This window comes from Euprymna scolopes, chromosome 23 (assembly GCF_053919585.1).
Source record: "Euprymna scolopes isolate OS-2025 chromosome 23, ASM5391958v1, whole genome shotgun sequence".
NCBI lineage: Eukaryota > Metazoa > Mollusca > Cephalopoda > Sepiida > Sepiolidae > Euprymna > Euprymna scolopes.
This window is the reverse complement of record NC_136504.1, coordinates 5,115,001-5,135,401: the sequence shown is the minus strand read 5'-3', so window position 1 is coordinate 5,135,401 and position 20,401 is coordinate 5,115,001.

Below are 20,401 nucleotides of genomic sequence, written 5' to 3'. Positions count from 1 at the left end.
ACATTTAAACAGCCTTTATAAATATTATGAGAGAAGAAATGTAATTTAAAAAAACATGTTAGAATGAGAATCGCTTTTCTGTATAAATTATACGAAAAATGAGAACCCACTTTTTGGCTACCAAGTGTTCAACGAGACATATCACTGCAAACATTTTTCAAGTTTGGAGATTGAGGGGGATGGCAAAATCTGACAAAGACAATTCTTTTCTTTTTTTGCTGGTGGGGGACGGGAATTACAGAGGAAATATAAAATAACGATGAATTTAATTATTTTTTATGAGACCATTCTCTACTTTCACCTAATAACTTAATAAACAAAACAAACCCGAGAATATGACAAACTCAATTTTGGGGGAGGGAATTACATGAGAAATATAAAACAGCAAATAAAAAGCAAATAGAACCCCCCGAAAGAAAGCAAATCAAAAATGTCATTTATTTACAGAAAAAAAAACAGTAAACAGTGGCCTTACAAAAAATAGAGGTAAATGTGTAGTTAAGCGGCGTAAATTATCTGACAGACAAAAATATTATAATTTTTTTCTAATAAAACATTATTAGACCCAACGGCTGTAATAAGATAAAAAAAAATATGTTTATGTTTTTTATCATTTTTATTAGACTAAATGTGCACGCTTTACACGTTTAAAATTTAAACTTTTTTAGGTTTGACAGATTGGCTATTTAAAAATATGGCGGCCAAAGACATAGTTCATGAAAGAGCTTAAAAAGGCCAATCTGCCAAACCTCAGAAAGGTCAAATGTTAAAAGCAATATAGCGGTCTCGAATAATAAATATAAATGATAAAAAATAAATAAAATGATTTTTGGGGGGTTTTATTTCAACAACGTGTTTTATATGAAAATAAATAGTTTTTATATTTTTTGTCTGGCAAATAAATTACGCCGCTAAACTACAAATTTTCTAAAATAAAAGAAAATAAACGCACGCATTAATGTTTATATACGTTATTTTTTAGTTTCACAAAATCGTGAGTTTTCTTAAGACAGTGAACCCTTTCTGCCGAAATATCTGGTAGAGACGATATCGGATACACCTTTTGGGGGTCAATTACAGTTACATGTTTTTTATTTCTTCTTTTAGTTTTGGAATGTTTGTGGGGGTATCCACGTTACCCATGATGAAAATGGTTTATATGACAGGCGTGTTTAAAAGGAACTTCATGTTAACCCAGGCAACGCCGGGTACCAATGCTAGTATATATTTATATATATATATATATATATATATATAGAGAGAGAGAGAGAGAGAGAGAGGGAGAGAGACAGACAGACAGACAGACAGGCAAAGAAAGACAGGCAGAGAGAATTAGATTCTTTACCCAGTTATATATATGTATATATATATATATATATATATATATATATATATATATATATATATATATAAGAGGGATGGGGGAGAAAGAGATAGGGAGAAAAGAGGGTAGAGAGAGACGGAGGGAATGGGACTAGACTTCAAGTTAATTATTTCTATTGTTTTGTGAATAATTGGCAAGGGTGATACTTATTATTACGTTACATTCTTAATGCGTCCCAGACAAGACGCACGAAAACAGTTCAGCATGGCGACACGCAACCCGATATATTCAGGGATGTTCGGTTCTCATACGCAGCGTGTTAATCACGTGCGAATGACTTTGTGTGGCGCCTTTGTGTTTTGAAAGGATTGAAAGGGTGTCCGTGTTATTTTACTGATAAAAAGAATGAACAGGAAGAAAGATACCGACGCCTTCGTGAGCGGCTCGAGTAAGTTCTTATTAAAGATAAATGTGAATTGATTATATGTATGACTAATTAACCGAGAAATATAATTTCCTATATATATATATATATATATATATATATATATATATATATATATATATATATATATATATATATATATATATTAGAAGAGGTTATAGTAAACAGAATAGGGATTATAGTAAACACAAACCTCTTTCAATATATATTATGTATGCATACTGACGTAATATTTGCGTAAAAAATTAGAGTAAACGCCAAACTCTTTCCATATATATTTATATATAGGCATATATATTTATTTTAGAAACCAAATATATATTTATTTTAGAAACCAAATATATATTTATTTTAGAAACCAAATATATATTTATTTTAGAAACCAAATATATATTTATTTTAGAGACCAAATATATATTTATTTTATAAATCACATATGTATTTATTTTAGAAACCAAATATATATTTATTTTAGAAATCAAATATGTATTTATTTTAGAAACAAAATATATATTTATTTTAGAAACCAAATATATATTTATTTTAGAAACCAAATATATATTTATTTTAGAAACCAAATATATATTTATTTTAGAAACCAAATATATATTTATTTTAGAAACCAAATATATATTTATTTTAGAAACCAAATATATATTTATTTTAGAAACCAAATATATATTTATTTTAGAGACCAAATATATATTTATTTTATAAATCACATATGTATTTATTTTAGAAACCAAATATATATTTATTTTAGAAATCAAATATGTATTTATTTTAGAAACAAAATATATATTTATTTTAGAAACCAAATATATGTTTATTTTAGAAACCTACCCAAGTGTCTATAGACATCAAACTTCATACGTAACGTATTTGACCCCATGCAAAACTTTATATTTGTGCTTTACCACTAGAAAATTCGTAGAAAATTGTGACAAGTAAAGAGGAAATTAAGTGGGCCAGGTGAAGGTCGAGCGCCGCATTACGAAAATGCATGCAGAACGTAATAGCTATTAGTTCATGTTGTAAATTTTAGCTTTGCAGCAAACATGTCTTCATACCGCAGTAATTAACGACAGAGGCAAAAATGTTGGTTCAGATACTCAATAGTGGTGTACGAGTAATTTTGTTAACTTTTTAATACATTACTGTATATTGGGTCTAATAATATATTTATAATACTAAATAGGAAATGTGCATTAATTAAAATATTGTATTTAAGCGTATTTTCCGACCTGGCACTGCCGGGCACCCTGCCATATATATATATATATATATATATATATATATATATATATATATATATATATAATTTTACATATATATGTATATATATATATAATCATATATATATTATATGCTATACACATTTTTACACATGGATAATCACTTATCGAGGCCCGCAGACAACTCTAGGATAAGGGTTAAGTCGTATACATTAACCAATGTGATTACAACGTAGTAAATATAAGTAGTCAGAGTATTGTAAATTGGATTACTTAGGGGGCGGTTCATCAAGAACATGTTTACGTTGAACTTGAAGATAATCAGATTGTAGTCAGCTGGAAAACTTCTACAGGCGTGCAGTTCTAAGAATTAAGTTTTGTTTCTAGAATTTAGATTAAGGTCTAGGCACATTCTAGGAGTGTGGGAAGTTATTGATAGTGGTTTCGGCCAGAAGAGTGTTTTTCGTGAAAGTTTGACGAAAGAGGACCAGAGATTGAAGCTCAAATGAGCACCTGGCATGAAAATAACGATAAAGCAAAGACAGACTTGCAACATCTTTTCTATTGTTGATTGTAGGATATTTCCGATTTCTTTGTTTATTCTAAGCTATTTCCTATCTATTTTTGATTGTAGGATATTTCCGATTTCTTTGTTTATTCTAAGCTATTACTTCTTCCTTTGTGTATCCCGCCCCCTCTCAGCACTTAGTTGTTAAAATCCACCACAGGGCCACTTTATAGTATCATAACACATATATAACATAAACCATAACTCTAACAAAAACTACACCACCAAAATATACTATAAAAACCAACTACACGCTAACTACAAAGCAAATGAAAAATAATTTTAATACACCAGACCCATCGATCAAAACAAAAAGATCAAACGAATCATATATACTATATTTAAACTTCCAATTTAATAATTAAAAACAATAACAATGCTAACACCACGTACTAGCCACCGTCACTGCCAAGGCTAATGAGCTTGCTTTCCTCACTAAACACTCTTTTCGACAAATATGAAGGGTCATGTTCCTAATTGAATTAGACGATTGTCAGATTGCGTTTTTTGCTCCTAACAGAACATCTTGCAAGACAGCCTCGCAAATCAAATTTCTTCAATTTGTTCTTAACTGTAGAAAGAGAACATTTTTAGCAAGGTCACCCATGTGTGAGTTGGCGAGCAGTTTCAAATCTTTTTTCAGACGCTGCTCGAACGGATAAACTAGAAAGGTGCAGATTAATGAGCTCCTGGCGATCTAAGAAGAAAGACGAGGCATATGGACCAAGTGTTACGTTGTATAACCTCGAAACAATAACAATTACGATTAGAGATACATTATTGCCTAAAAGTTGGAGATAGTAATTGAAAAGGTGGATACTTTAAGCTCATTTGTTGCTGCTTTTTACCTTCTCGATTTGATTTTTTTCTTTAAATTGATTTGAACACGGGGATACTTAAAAGTCAAATGTGAACAGAAAAATAGAGGACAAAATACAATTCAAATGAAGTAAACGGTGTTTATATTATTTTTAACTGAAATTCATTGAGATGAGTATTATTTATTTATTTTATCTCTTCTTAATTGTTTCACGACGTTTCGGCCAACTATTCCTCTGGTCTTCTTCAGGTGGTAACCGCGACGGATAGAAACACGTTTTGGTCAAGTAAGCCTCGAGATGTTGAGACGACAACAACTACGGAAGGCATTAATTGCAGTGAATGTAGTCAGGAAATTCAGAGTTCCTATCCGTCGCGGTTACCATCCGACGAAGACCAGATGAATAATTGGCCGAACCGTCGTGAAACAACAAAGAAAAGATGAGGATAATAATCCGCAATAAATAAAATTAATAAACGATGTTTTAACTGTTACATTCAATTAGTTTAAATTTGCAGTTGTGAAAAAAATGACAAGTGCAGACTTTCGATTTGGCGCAACTACAGGGTGTCCGTAAAGTTACTATACAGTCTTATTGTTTTATTGTATTATATTTTAATACAATATCTTACTGTATTCTTAATATATTACAGGGTGCCTGTATAGTAACTTGTAAGACTGTATAGTAACTTTACGGACACCCTGTATATATATATATATATATATATATATATATATATATATATATATATATATATATATATATATACATTACTCATGCGCTAACCCCGAAAATCGAAACCAAAATGTTTAGCTCACAATTTATTTTTCTCTGCCGTTAATGACTGAGCAATAAACACACGTTCTCAGCAAGAATAAACATTAAAACATGAACTAATAGCTATTACGTTATGCATGCATATTCTGGCCCACTTCATTTCTTCTTTAATTTTCACACTTTTTAACTAATTTCCCCGCGCTAAAAGCCGAATATAAAGTTTCACATAGTTTCGAATACGAATTTCGAAGGGTCATGTGTGTAGCCCACGCATTCTAGGAGGAGTTTTGTGGGCGGAATTTTTCAAACAGCAATATATGTGTATACATAAATATATATGAAAAGAGGTTTGTGTTTACTATAAACATTTTTACGCAAATAATATGCTAGTATAAATAATGTAGAATATCTGCATGAATATAATTACACGTAATAGTTAACTAAAGATGATCATCCTATAAGAACACAACCTCCAAAATATTAGGGAATTAATTAAAATGAATGTTCAAGATATGCAAATTAGCTAGACATATGACTAGTAAACGCAATCCCACAACTCATATATAAAAAAGTTGTATTTACTTTTAAAATTAATATAATTTTTTTAAATATGAATATCAATATGCCAAAAAAAAAAACAAAAAAAAAATTTGTGGAGCGTTGATATAAGCGAAAATGAGTATTTGCGGAGAATTCACAACATTTATCCTTAATAATTTTTTATCTACAGACATAACATTTGATATATAAGGTATTCAGAAGAGTGGAAAACTTTGTAACCAGTTTTTGATTATCAGAAAAAGCAATAAGGAGTTTTAATCTGAAAATTGGGACGTGTATGTCATTCGATTGTTATCTATTTGTCAAATTTGCGGCTCGAGTATTTTCTTTACTTACAAGAAGTGAACTATTTAAATAAAACATATTACTCGCATGCACATGTCTTAATTTCTTTTCTTTTGTTTTACTTCATTTTTTAATAGAAATTTAATGTTGCGTTTAATGCCGAGAACGCGAGGCCGTCCTGCATATATATATATATATATATATATATATATATATATATATATATATATATATATATATATATATATATATATTTAAATAAATCTTTAGAGGTACAGAGTTTGTATATAGTTTTAAATAAAATACTAGGCGGAAGTTTCTCGAGAGCTCTTTCGGCTATCATCTCGTCAGGAGTAAATCGATAGCAATCTAAATAATATTGTAGCGAAAATAAAGAGTTCTATTGGGGAACTTATTAAATGTGCCAACGTACGGGGGCATTAATTACATTTATTTACGTTTAAAAACGATTAAAAATATTGGCACAACGAGGGAGAAAAAAAAAGCGGGAGAAAAAAAATCAAAGTTCCCCAAAGAGAAACAATGCGTTTGATGTTTCTTTTTGCCGGCACAAAGAAGGTTGACGCACCGCGATAGAGACGGCCTCCAAAATCTTTAAATGGTTTTTAGAGTCCGCTCTCTGTAGCACCTCGAACCAATCTATTTTATATCTATCGGCACAGCACGGGTTATCAACCAAATGCTGGCCAATAGCAGAGTCCAAGGCTGCAGAAGGAGGGAGACCACCAAACCCCATCCTCCCTTGTCTGATCTTCGATGGAACATGCTGGTTTATACGAGTCAAAAGGTGCAAGGATGTTCGCCCAACATAACCAGCATCGCACTGGCATCTAAACTGATATACAATATTACTATTTTGGATGTAAGGCAAACTATCCTTGCGAAAAGACGGAAAAGCAGGTCTCGTAGTATATACCAAACGCAAGGTCACCGAATTAAAGCATTTGTAAATACTTCTTCGAATCTGTTTGGAAAGTCTATTACTCCCCTCCCCAATCCACGGTAATTTCAAATAAACCGGACATTTCAAGGGTCCAAACTTTTTAGGGGATTTAAAATCCGCAACCTTTTTGAAAATGCAGTCATCAATAAGGTCAACAGGATAACCATTATCGATGAATATTTCCCTGATCTTATCGAATTCAACATCTAATCTGTTAGGCGAACAAATCATGAGGGTTCTATGTACCAAAGTATTAATTAAGCCAACCTTACTTGATTTAGGTACAAAAGACAACCAGTTCACATATAGGCCAGTAAACGTCGGCTTTCTATAAATTGTAGTGAGAAAGCCCCCCCCCCTTTGGCGTTCGACAAGAACATCCAAGAAAGGAAGCGAATTGTCCTTCTCACTTTCCATAGTGAACTTAAGAGCCCCATGTAAAGAATTCAACCTATTAAAAAATATTGACGCTTCACTTTGCGAAGGAAAAATGGCAGTGTTTACCGATGTATTGGAAAATTCAAGATGGCGACCGATTCTCTCGTTAACACGGTAAGTTCAGGAAAAGGTGTTATAAATAATAAACTAGACGAAATACTATTAAAAACCACCGAATATATGTCAAGTTATGTCACGGTAACATATATTGAGCGAATTTCTAACAGTATTTTGTCTAGTTTATTATTTATTACACCTTTTTCCAAACTTACCGTGTTAAAGAGAGAATCGGCCGCCATTTTGAATTTTCCAATACATCGCTAAACACTGTATGGTTTTCGAGCTGAATAAACATGTTAAATTAAGTAAAAACACGAACATTATATCCAGTTTGGTAGAAAAGTAACTTATCTTGCCTTTGATAACATTTATTTGTTATATATTTGTTTTTTGACAACTTTTTCGAATCTATGTGTACAGTAATACATACCCACTTTTCTAATCACTACTGTGTTATAGATACATTATAGAGAATTATCTTCAAATAATAATTTTTACAAGCGGGGTCATGTGGAACTTCCACAGGGGACTCATTATATCATTGTAATACGTTGATGTTCGCATTATGTAGATGGAGACGCTCTGATAATAATTTAGTTTTTTGTCAAAACTGCAAAAGTATTTATCTAAGCTACCACGAACGCCTGGCAAGGCCCAGTCTTAAAGTACCATTATGTAGGTGTTTATGCTTACTGCAAATTTCGCATATATTATTATAGAGTAAATGTTCTATTGATGTTTATACATTATAAGTTGCGATTTCAAAAATTAATATATATATATATATATATATATATATATATATATATTTACAGGACTTGGGTGCATTAGCTTGAATCGAAACCGAAATAAAAACTTATGAAAAAAATTATATATATATATATATATATGTATATATATATATATATATATATATATATATATATATATATATATAACTTGAGCTCCTTCAGCCATAATTGAAACCAGAACTTATGAAGTATTCTTTATAAAATTATTTAAATGAAAACATAGATTACTGGAGTGCCATCAGTTATAATTGAAACCGAAACCAAAACTTATGAAGAATTCTTGATAAAATTATTTATAAAAAAATAGATGATTTAAGTGCTATCAGTTATAATGGAAATGGAAACCAGAACTTATGAAGAATTATTGATAAAATTATTTATGACAAGAAATGGAAGTACATAACAACTAAACGACCCGGATGTGAGCGTGACATAGAAAATAACACACGCATTATCCAATCATACAAACACGGTAGAGTTTGAATTTATGGTTGTGGCAGATTTAGTCAATCGGATATGCTTTAAAGCTTTACCTCCCACTGATTTTTCGACCAAATTTCAAACAAGTATTACAGTTTATAGATCACTATCTTAGCTATATTGTGGAAAAAATACAATTTTAGTTCAGTAAAGTAAAAGTTATGATAATTGACTAATGTTCCAAATCGTAAAAAACACGTTTTCATGACTGGTTTCCATAAAAACAATTTAACCATATGAAGTTCATACCGTCACTCTGCGACTTTATTTATATTTTATTTATTTTATTTATATTTTGTTCGGTATACATCTTAATCAGGTGTAGAAATTTGTTACACAATTTTGTTTTAAGCATGTCTCACTCCCAAGTTGTTTTCTCCGCTGCTCTTTTCTACTATTTCTCCTACTCGCTCTGCGATTAATAGTATTTTCGATGTTTCTCTTTTTAGGCGGAAGCCAGATGAAAACAAATATATAAAAAGAATGCTCTTGGACAAAGTCGAGAAAATGATATTTTCTCTGTAGCCTGATGGTGTGGATCTTTTAAAAGAACGAGATAAAGAAACATTATGCTGGTACGTATCTATAAATGTTTGTAAAAATTAAGTTATTACAAGCATTCTGTTTATTCATCGAATAGTGGTGATTAAACACAACAATTCTATTCGATTAACAAACTAAAACAATACATGGAATATATCTCTTTACCTATCTATCTATCTTTCTATAAATATCTATATATATATATATATATATAATTTACTTAAATATATATAATGATTTACTATAAATATATATATAATTATTTACTCTACATAGAATAACACACACACACATACACACACACACACACACACACACACACACATATATATATATATATATATATATATATATATATATATATATATATATAGGATCAGATTAGAGATCAAGGTGGATTATCCTGTCGGATATTAAATTGCAGTTATACTTTCAGGATTATCCTCGCCAAAAAGGTAAAGGGCAACATTTAAAAAATAGAGTAATATGAAAGTTATATTCTGTAGATTAAAATATATACACATATATTTAAGTTAAGAATTTATTGTTTGAAACAAGGAATATATGGAGAAAAATTATGTTTATATCCTTAATCCATGTATTTTCAATAATGGCTCATATCATCAGAAGAAATGAAATGCAATTTGCAAAATGGTCAGCTAATATCCACTCCAACCATATATTTCCATTAGCAAACGATAACCCCCCCATCTGTCGTTTGTTCAGCACAACAGGCTCACCCATTTCTCGAAAGTGTACACCATCCATCGGGCCTGTAAAACTTTACACTCTTCTCATCAGTAAATATAACCTTCTTAAAATCAACATGCGTTGTAAACCACCCTTTAGCACCCTCCAATCTTGCTCCTTTTGTTTCTTTGTTAGTATAATTTTTTTCTTAGATTTTGCATACTTCAAACCAATCATATGAAGCATTCTTTTTACTGTTCGGACGTTTACTTCCAATTCACATCTCTCCTTCATCTTTTGCTATAACTTTTTCTCGAGAAGTCCAAAGCCGTACCACAGTCCTCTTCATTCTCCATTCAGCCCTATTGACATTTGGTCTTTTCTGCTCTCTCTTCGTTTTCCGCTCGGAGTTTGCCTTCAGCATGGATTCGACCGTTTATTTTGACAGCTTCAAATCCATGGCAATCCTTTAGAAGCGCGGACCATCTTCAAGCTTCTCCGTACAAAAGAAATGACTTCTTTAAATGCATTGTACTTCATTAAACTTATTTTTTTTGCAAGTAGAATATAACAGATAATTGATTCTAATGATGACAGCTAAGTGTACAAGCAGCATTTGCATACAGTAACATGTGCATGAACATGCCTCTTAATAAAATAGGATTTTTGTCATTCCGAAAAAAGTGTCGCGCAAGTTTTCGCAAAAATCACAAAAAACGAAAATTATCAAAGCCAAATTAAAAATACGATTACATTAGTAGTAGATTTACACTCATCTACTACATACTTACAATCTTAAAAGCTTTTGGCACAAGTAACCATTGCAGTAGTTTTTTCAAAGTGTCCGAAAGATATTGTCGAGCCCATATAGTAGATGAATTTACGAGGTATTTTTATCGCTAATAAATGCATTACCATCTTTTAATGGTAATACGTTATTAGCGTCTTACATCTTGGAGATGTAGGACATTATTTTCCTTGCAAAAGTAATTGCCAAGATCTCCAGTGTAGGAGACGGAAATAACCGTATTAACACCAAACCTTTTTCCGTTTCTCTCTTACTTTTCTCTCTCTCTTTCTCTCTCTCTCTCTATATATATATATATATATATGACCAAGATGAATGTGTAGTATCTGTTCCGACAGATAGTGCAAGCAAAGACAATATGTGGGGCAATGTAGCGACATCCCTTCATACCAATTGTCACTATCCAGCTCCCTCTTCCCCGGGGAGTTGGCCCCCATTTCCTCTTAACTCCTCACATTAAAAATCGGCCTTGTGCCTTATTTGCTCGGTGTGAGAGCAAATAAATACCCTTTTATTGGCCTTTTCGCCAAGATCAAAGTGGTGTATCTGTTCTGGCAGATACTGCAAGCAAAGATCATTTGTGGCGGCAACCCCACATATAAGACCGTGGTCAATGTAGGGGCAACCCTTCATACCAATTGTCACTATCCAGCTCCCCTACTCCCCGCGGATTTGGTCCCCATTTCCCCTTCACTTCTCACATTAAAAAACGGCCTTATGCCTAATTTTCTCGGTGGGGAAGCAAATAAATACAGATTTCTTGGCCTTTTGGCCTAGATCAAAGTGTAGTATCTTTCCGGCAGATACTACACTTAAGATAATTTGTACCAGTCAATGGAGGGAAAACCCTCTATACTGGGACAATTATTATTTTTGGTAACCAGAGTGACCCCTTTTAGGAGAGCTGGTTTTTACCTCACATTAAAAACGGCCTTGTGCCTAATTTGCTCAGTGGGGGAGCAAATAAACACCATCTGTTCCGGCAGATGCTGCAAGCTATGACTAGCTATGACTAGCAAAGACCAGATGTGGGGGCAACCCCACATGCCTGACCATTAACCAGCTCCCATTTCCCACCTCTCATGAGCTGGTCCCCTTTTTCCCTTCCCCCTCCCTTCACTCCTCACATTAAAAATCGGCCTTGTGCCTAATTTGCTCGGTGGGGGAGCAAATAAACACCATCTGTTCCGGTAGATACTGCAAGCTATGACTAGCTATGACTAGCAAAGACCAGATGTGGGGGCAACCCCACATGCCTGACCTTTAACCAGCTCCCATTTCCCACCTCTCGGGAGCTGGTCCCCTTTTTCCCTTCCCCCTCCCTTCACTCCTCACATTAAAAATTGGCCTTGTGCTTAATTTGCTCGGTGGGGGAGCAAATAAATACCATCTGTTCCGGTAGATACTGCAAGCAAAGAGCGTATGTGGGGGCAATCCCACGTATAAGACCTTGTTCTATGTAGGGGCAACCCTTCATACCAATTATCGCTATCACGATCCCTTACTCCCCGGGGAATTGGTCCCACATTCTCCTTCACTCGTCAAATTAAAAAACGGCCTTGTGCCTAATTTACTCTGTGGGGGAGCAAATAAATACAGCTTTTTCCGTACCTTGTCTCCAAGATCAAAGTGTAGTATCTGTTCTTACTACATGCTGTACTTATTGTGATATAAAGTGGGGGATCACTTTTCTGTATTAATTTAATGTAAAATGATCACCACTTTACAACCAGTCAGTTTCAAGGCCATTCAATCACTCCAGATAAGTCAAGTTTATTTGAAGGAGTGCAGTTATTCTTTAAGCATTCAATTCATTCTTAAGGTCATTCAGTTCATCCTTAAGTTCATTAAGTCGTTCTAAGTCAGTTAATTTTTATTTATTTCAGTCATTTCACCCAATTTTCGGTTATTTTAGTTTATCTTAAAGAGTTTTATGTCATTTCTACATTCAGGCATTCATTAATTACACGAGAGCACGCGACTAATGGCTATCGAATGGCCAAGTGGAAAAAAAAGCTCAGCGATTAGAAAAGATGTCTAGAAATACAGAAAAAAGAATAACTCTATCGTCTTCAATCAGATTGTCTTGAATATATATATATATATATATATATATATATATATATATATATATATAGGTCCATATACATACGTGTGTGGGAGGATGGGCGGTGTAGCACACAATAGATATTGCATATAATATGTATATTACAGATAATATCTATAATATAAAGCTGAATGTCTATGTGTGTGTGTCTGGTTACCAATAGGCTCCCATATGGTTGACTATTATAGAAAACTGGTCACATATAATGATAGAAGGTGTATCGAGACACAGGAATGGGTATGTTAGATCTGTCATAATGATGATTCAATAAAATTGTGACGTCTGTTTACGTACCTGGTCCACAAAGTATGGAAATAAAAAAAGTTAAAAATTAAAAAACAAACGTTTACAAGTGTTTTTGATATAGATGTACATAATGATACTTTCATAATTATGTTGTAACTGAAATAGGGATGGTATTATAAAATTGTGGGGTCTGCGTTTGCACCTGGCCTCTATAGAATGGAAATAGGCACACACATTAATAAAGACTTTTCATATCTATCTGCGTAAGTATACTTTGAAAATTATGTCTCAGTTTGAAGGAATATGCTATACCAAAATTATGGGGGGGTGCGTTCGCGCCTGACCTCCATAGAATGGAAATATGTAACAAAGTTTAAAAAGGTTTTTAATATAGATCCACAAAATATTGTGATATGTGTTTCAGTATAAACAGGTATGGTGTAATATATTATGGGGTGTATCTATTTTATTTTTACTTTCGTCATATTTTGCTTTGGTTTTGATACCAGAAACTTCGAAGCTATCTCTTTACAGCCCATCCTTTTCATAACCTATCATACTTTCATAAATCAGAGTCCATTTTCTGTAGGTTGTTTTTGAACCCAATATAGGGTACTTTTGCAAGTATATATATATATATATATATATATATATGTATATATATATTGCATACATTATATAGTACATAATATATATGTAAGTAACATATAATATATGTGTATCTCGTCAGTATCAGACAAAGACAAGCTTTTGCAAAGATCGTTGCAGCTAATTCTATTGTTTACATGTAAGGTCGCCAATCAACATGTGACATACAAATATCTGTACGTGATATTGCCAATCTAATAATACACCTTGATTCCAGTATAGCAACTGGCCCTGGGGCGTTCCAATTATAGTGCTCAAACAGATTTAACCAGAACAAGTGTCCATTCTTACAAAGTTATGTAAGTGTTGTCTTAAGCAGAAGTGCATCCCAACACCGTGCAAAATCTCATCAGTATTCGCTGTATTTAAGAATTCAGGTGATCGCTCATACGGTCTCAGTACGGACCAACAGATCTCCTGTGCGTCATGAGTAAGCTGATGGAATCTGTGTTAAATAGAGAAGTAATCAACCATCTCAGCAAAAATAACCTTCTCAGTGACGTGCACTATGGTTTCCGTTCTGGTAAATCTACAGCAGACATGCTTAGTTATATCCCATAGAATTAACGAATCTTTCAGCGGAGGCTTCATTTCTAGAGCAATTGCTCTTAACATATCAAATCCTTTGATAAGGTATGGTGTAAAGGACTACGCTACAAGATATTCAGCTATTGTATAGCTGGAAATGTCTTCTCAATTATTACATTATTTCTCTCTGATAGGTTCAAGGTTCATAAGAGTAATGGTTGATGGGCAGAAAGCAGGAGCTTTCAGTATTAATTCTGCAGTTCCTAAGGGGTCCATACTAGATCTTTTCCTGATCTACATTAATAATCTTCCAAATCACATTCTTACATCATCCGTAGACATTTATGCTGACGACACTACAATCTGTGATAGCACATCAAAGATCGTAAACGCCCAAGTTCTCTCTGATTATTTCTCCTCTGATCTTGAGCATGTAATACAATGAGGAAAGAGGTGGCTGGTTAATTTTAATGCATCTAAAACCAAGCTTCGATCTCTGCATTACCTACGCCCTGATGCCAATCTGGCATCAATTGAAATGCATGTCTCTCCTCTTAGTGTGGCTTTATGTTTTGCCAAGCTTCTGGGATTGACCTTTACTCCCGATCTGTAATGGAATACATATATCAAAACCATTGCCAAGGTCGCTAGAAAAATGGTGGGATCATTCCACCACTCCAGTAGATATATCACTCCTGATGCGATTCTCTACCTATATAAAAGGCAGGTACTGGTAATGATGGAATACTATTGCAACATTTGAGCAGAAACTACTAGAAGCAATTTACGCTGCATTGACAAAGTTCAAAATAGTCGGGGATGCCCTTTTCTCTTCCCTGCAACCTCTTTCCCACAGAAGAGGTGTTGTGAGTCTGTCTTTGCTTTATCGTTATTTTCATGCCAAGAGCTCATCTGAGCTTCAATCTCTGGTCCTCTTTCGTCAAACTTTCACGAAAAACACTCGTCTGGCCGAAACCACTATCAATAATTTCCCACACACCTAGAATGTGCCCAGACCTTAATCTAAATTCTAGGAACAAAGCTTCATTCTTAGAACTGCACGCCTGTAGAACTTTTCAAGCTGACTAAAATTTGACTATCTTCAAGTTCAACGTAAACAAGTTCTTGATGACCCGTCCCCCTAAGTAATCCAATTTACAATACTCCGACTACTTATGTTTACTACGTTGTAATCACATTGGTTAATGTATACGACTTAACTTGTATCCCAGAGTTGTCTGCGGGCCTTGATATGTGATTATCCATGTGTAAAAATGTGTATAGCATATAATATATATATATAGGATTAAAAATAAATATATATATATATATATATATATATACATATATATATATTTATATATGTAGCATTTTTGATAAATACATATATATTGGATATAATATATATATATATATATATATATATATATATAGAGAGAGAGAGAGAGAGATAGAGAGAGATAAAGAGAGAAGGAGAGAGCACGTAATATACGATTGGTGCAAAAGATAATCTCGTTTTTGACGTCTATTTAACTGATAAAAAAACGACATTATTTTGCACTAACATAATGTATATTAGCAACTATACAATGTATAAAAGTAATCTATGATTTATATGTATTATAATCTATATGTACCCAATATATTAAATGTGAAATCTGTGTGTGTTTGTATGTCTTGCAAAAACGGTCAACATACGCGAGGGTTCTCACAAGATCGAGTGCGTTTTACAGCTCGATTTTGCGGACGACAAATATTGCAACAATTGTCCAAAAACATGCATTCCTTCACCTTAAACAAGGCAGTTTTCTACAATAAATATGTGGCTTTTTTCGTCGATATTTCAGCAAGTCATCGTCACCGTTGTATTGACTGCGCTAAATTTCAATTGCCTCGAATCACGGTTGCAAAATGAAGACATCGGCTAAGACGTTACTTTTTGCCCCTCCTTCGCTTTACTTGGTGGTAGCGTGTCTGCCTACCGTCACTTTTTTCACGCATCTCTATGCCCTAAACTACTTACGGTTATTTTGATTCACTCGCTACCATCACGTTCTTATTTGTGCCCTCCGGGGTTCCTTAGTAAACCCCCACACACCCGAAAAACGCCAGGTACACCCACCATTATATATATATATATATATATATATGTAACAGATAATATATTTATGCAATATATAAAATATATGTAGCGTAATATATATATATATATATATATATATATATATATATATATATATATATATATATATATATGTAGCAATATATATAACATGTATATATATATATATATATATATATACCGGTTCACATACACCTTTCACGATAAAGCTGGAACCCAGAATTAGATAGAATCGAGCAATTGCATCGACAACGGACAATGCCACACCCAAAGTGGGTTTCGATGTACTGCATCTCATCAGTGACGTGCTCCAACATAGGCGCGAACCCAGGTCGTCGCACTCATGAAGTGTGCAATACTGACGACCTAAACATATGGGCCACGGCGTAATCTATTGGCTATAGGGAAAGCAGGGCCTTGGAAAGGATTTTCAAATCTTTGCAGTTCCGGAGAATAAACTATTAGAGTAGCTATCTTGTAGTTCATCAAAATATCCACAATTAATATACTGTAGAGCAGTAAAAACGAACACAGCATTTCTTCGTTGGGGCAGAGGTCGAAGTTTAGCTGACAGTTCAGGACCTATAAGTTTGGCAACTCTCCTTTGAACCCTGTCCAGGAGCGAAAGTCTAGTAGAAGACTAAAGTGACAACAGTACACCATACATGGGCGAATGGTGGCCTTGTAGAGGTACAGAATATTTTCAGGCGTAGGTAACTTTCTATCATGGTAAAAAGAGAACACCTTTTTCGAAAGCGACCCTTGCAATGCTCTGAACGTATCTGTTCCAACAGTTTTCTGTGAATGTTTAGACAGTGATTTTGAAAGAAGTACTTTCAGGTAATTGATATTTAATGTGTATGTTTTCATAACTATTGGTGGTTAAGTATGTTTCGTGTAATTATTGAAGGGAGATACACCCTGGATTCTACTCTTATTTAAGAAGGATTAAATTATATTAAGTATTTTGTCCAGTGATACCGTATGATGTTATTTTCCTGAGATGATCATCGTGGCATACCCTGTCAAAAGCCTTGGGTATATCTATATTTTCCAGTGTATTGTATATGCGGAAAACGGAGGGAGGCTAAAGGAGAGATAATTTAACGGGTCAGTTCTTTCGCCAGAATGTTTATAAACTTGAACCAGAGAAAGAGGTTTCCAGCAGTAAGGAAACCAAGATGTGTTAAGGCATTTGTTGGAGCAATCTCAGCGTAGCATTTTTGTAGTAATACAGCTGAGATGAAGCATAAAGGTTTTGTACGATATCATGCACCTGGGAAGGGGTTATTTTCAGATCATCTAGTGTGGGGTCTGTCCGGAATGGAAAGTCAGGATGTGGAGTTTGAGGCTAACCGACTGGCAAGCATACTAGCCTCTCGCTTGCTATGAAAAATAACCTCATGATTGCTGCATAGTGGGAAAATTGTTAATTCCCATTATTTATTACACTGTTGTAGATTTTCCAGAAATCACGCGTTCCTTATATCTGCACTTTAAAGCGATTTCTGGTGGTTTCGCTATATTTTCTTTTAGCTCTCGCTATTTCATTCTTACGATTATTTCTAGCTTCTCTAAACATTTTTCTTTTTGTACTGGACATATGTCGGTTTAATCTGCGGTATGTATGCTTTTAAGCAGTTGCACAAGAAGGAGTAAACAATTGGGGAGATTTGGGTTTTCTATAGAATTTTCGCGTGTATAGGTATGCTCCCGTTTGCGTTTTAATCCATTCAGTGGTCTTATTTGCGCACTGTTCAATGGGAAGTAAAATATATCTTCCTATGGGGTATCTCTGAGGAGATGCCTGATGGATTCCCAGTCCGCCTTCTTAGAATACCTTGTAGTTTAGAGTAATGTCTCTTAAGTATTGAGTCGAGCATTTAGTGCGATTACTACTATCATTACAATGTTAACAGCATGCCATGAGCATTCGTTACACAATCATCGGGAACTGTGATCAGAAAGAGATCTAGAATTGAGGCAGGTTTATCATGCTGGTCTGGGAAAAGTGTCGAAATGTAATCGTCTGTGATAGGGAATGAGATATAGAATAGCTACATGTTAAGCTACCAGTATAATATATATATATATATATATATATATATATATATATATATATATATATATATATATATATATACGGCATAATCGCGTTGACACATCGGTTCTCGTCAGATCACCGAAGTAAATCAATGTTGAGTTAATGTTAAACAACGTAAGGCTCTCGTCAGCCATACAGTTTCCTGTTTTAGGAAAAATCAGGACCGCACACATTATCTATAATGATGTTCATTGTTTTTCTATTTTCTTTGAGATCAATTGAAACCTGATACCATTTGAACATACCTAGGTATATAGTAAACAAACATAAAAATAAAATAACAACATATGGAATACTGATTTACTTAATTAAAAAATATTGATTGATTTGGAAGATTGATTTACTTAATTACAAAATTAAAAGTGTATAAAAATATAATATAATATAATATATATATATATATATATATATATATATGAAGAAATATAAAACATAATAAAACATAAAAGCTAGGATTCATGAGTTACACCCCCCTTTAATTAAAGTAAGAGAAATGGGGACCAAAACTGTAAATAATTAACGAGATACATTAATTACCTCCCTTGGACCGGTCATGAATAACCGATTAATCCCGGAAGCCATGCCAATTAGGAACAAATTAAGACAAAATAAATTTAAACTTATATTTAATAAAAATATATATCAAATATAAAATTTTAATTTTGATATTAAAATAAAATATAAATAAATAGAGACATACAGGCTATAATTAAATAAAAATGGGCATTATTATAGATAACAGAAAACAATATGGCTGACGAGAGCCATACCTTATTTACCATTAACTGGTGTACCTTATGTTTGCCTTGAAACCGGCGATATCGATGTATTCTGACTTTCTGTATAGTTATAGATAAATAAATATTTAACTCTTATATTGAAAATAGTTTCTTTGTAACCGAGCAGATTTTGAAATCCTTTCCCATAAAACAGTGTATATATATATATATATATATATATATATATATATATATATATATATATATATATATATATATATATATAGTACAGTATATGTAATTTCTTTTTCCATAAAGTTTTAAAATATTAGTTTAAAAAAACAAATGTAAATGTTTGCATACAATAACTATTGAAATATAAAAAAATAATTCAAAACTACTCAGAGCCATTTTGTTTTCAATTCTGTTTTTTTAGTAAGATTTGTTCAAAAATTAATTTAAACTTTCATTGAAATGTTTTGCTGTCGTCCATTCTTTTTCGTATATTTCATCGACTTGAATAAAAAGGATTCTTACCGTTGGGATTTTCTTGAGATTTCTAGAATATACACGGAATTATCAAAACCTTATGACTTACGATTTTCTTTTAAAACTAAGTTTTTGTTTTTATTCTGTAAAATGTAAAATAAATGAATTGTAAAAATCGTGGCGGCGTCATCCAAAATCCCCAAACACACGATAAAAATTTGTTTTGTTGAATTTTATAAGAATCATATCGATAACAATTGCTGTTATTGACTTTTCGAAAATATGGTTTAAAACTTGAAATAATTCTGAAAGAAAATAAACGGCCAGGAAAATATTGAACACACACACACACACATACATATATATATATATATATATACATATATATATATATATATATATATGCGTGTGTCTGTGTGTATGTGTGTGTATGAATAAGTGACTGACTCTCCTGGTTATACGCTCATAAACTGAATATAAACTAATTTCAATGGACAAAAAATGGAACACATGTAAACAGAAAAATTGTTTTCATGTCGTTGTTGGGCATAATTGCAAAATTCAATCTGCGATCGGCGGCAATTGCCTTGTTAGGGCAGATCACAAAGAATCGTTTTTCAGGCGAGGTGTTCTTCTAACAACCATGTT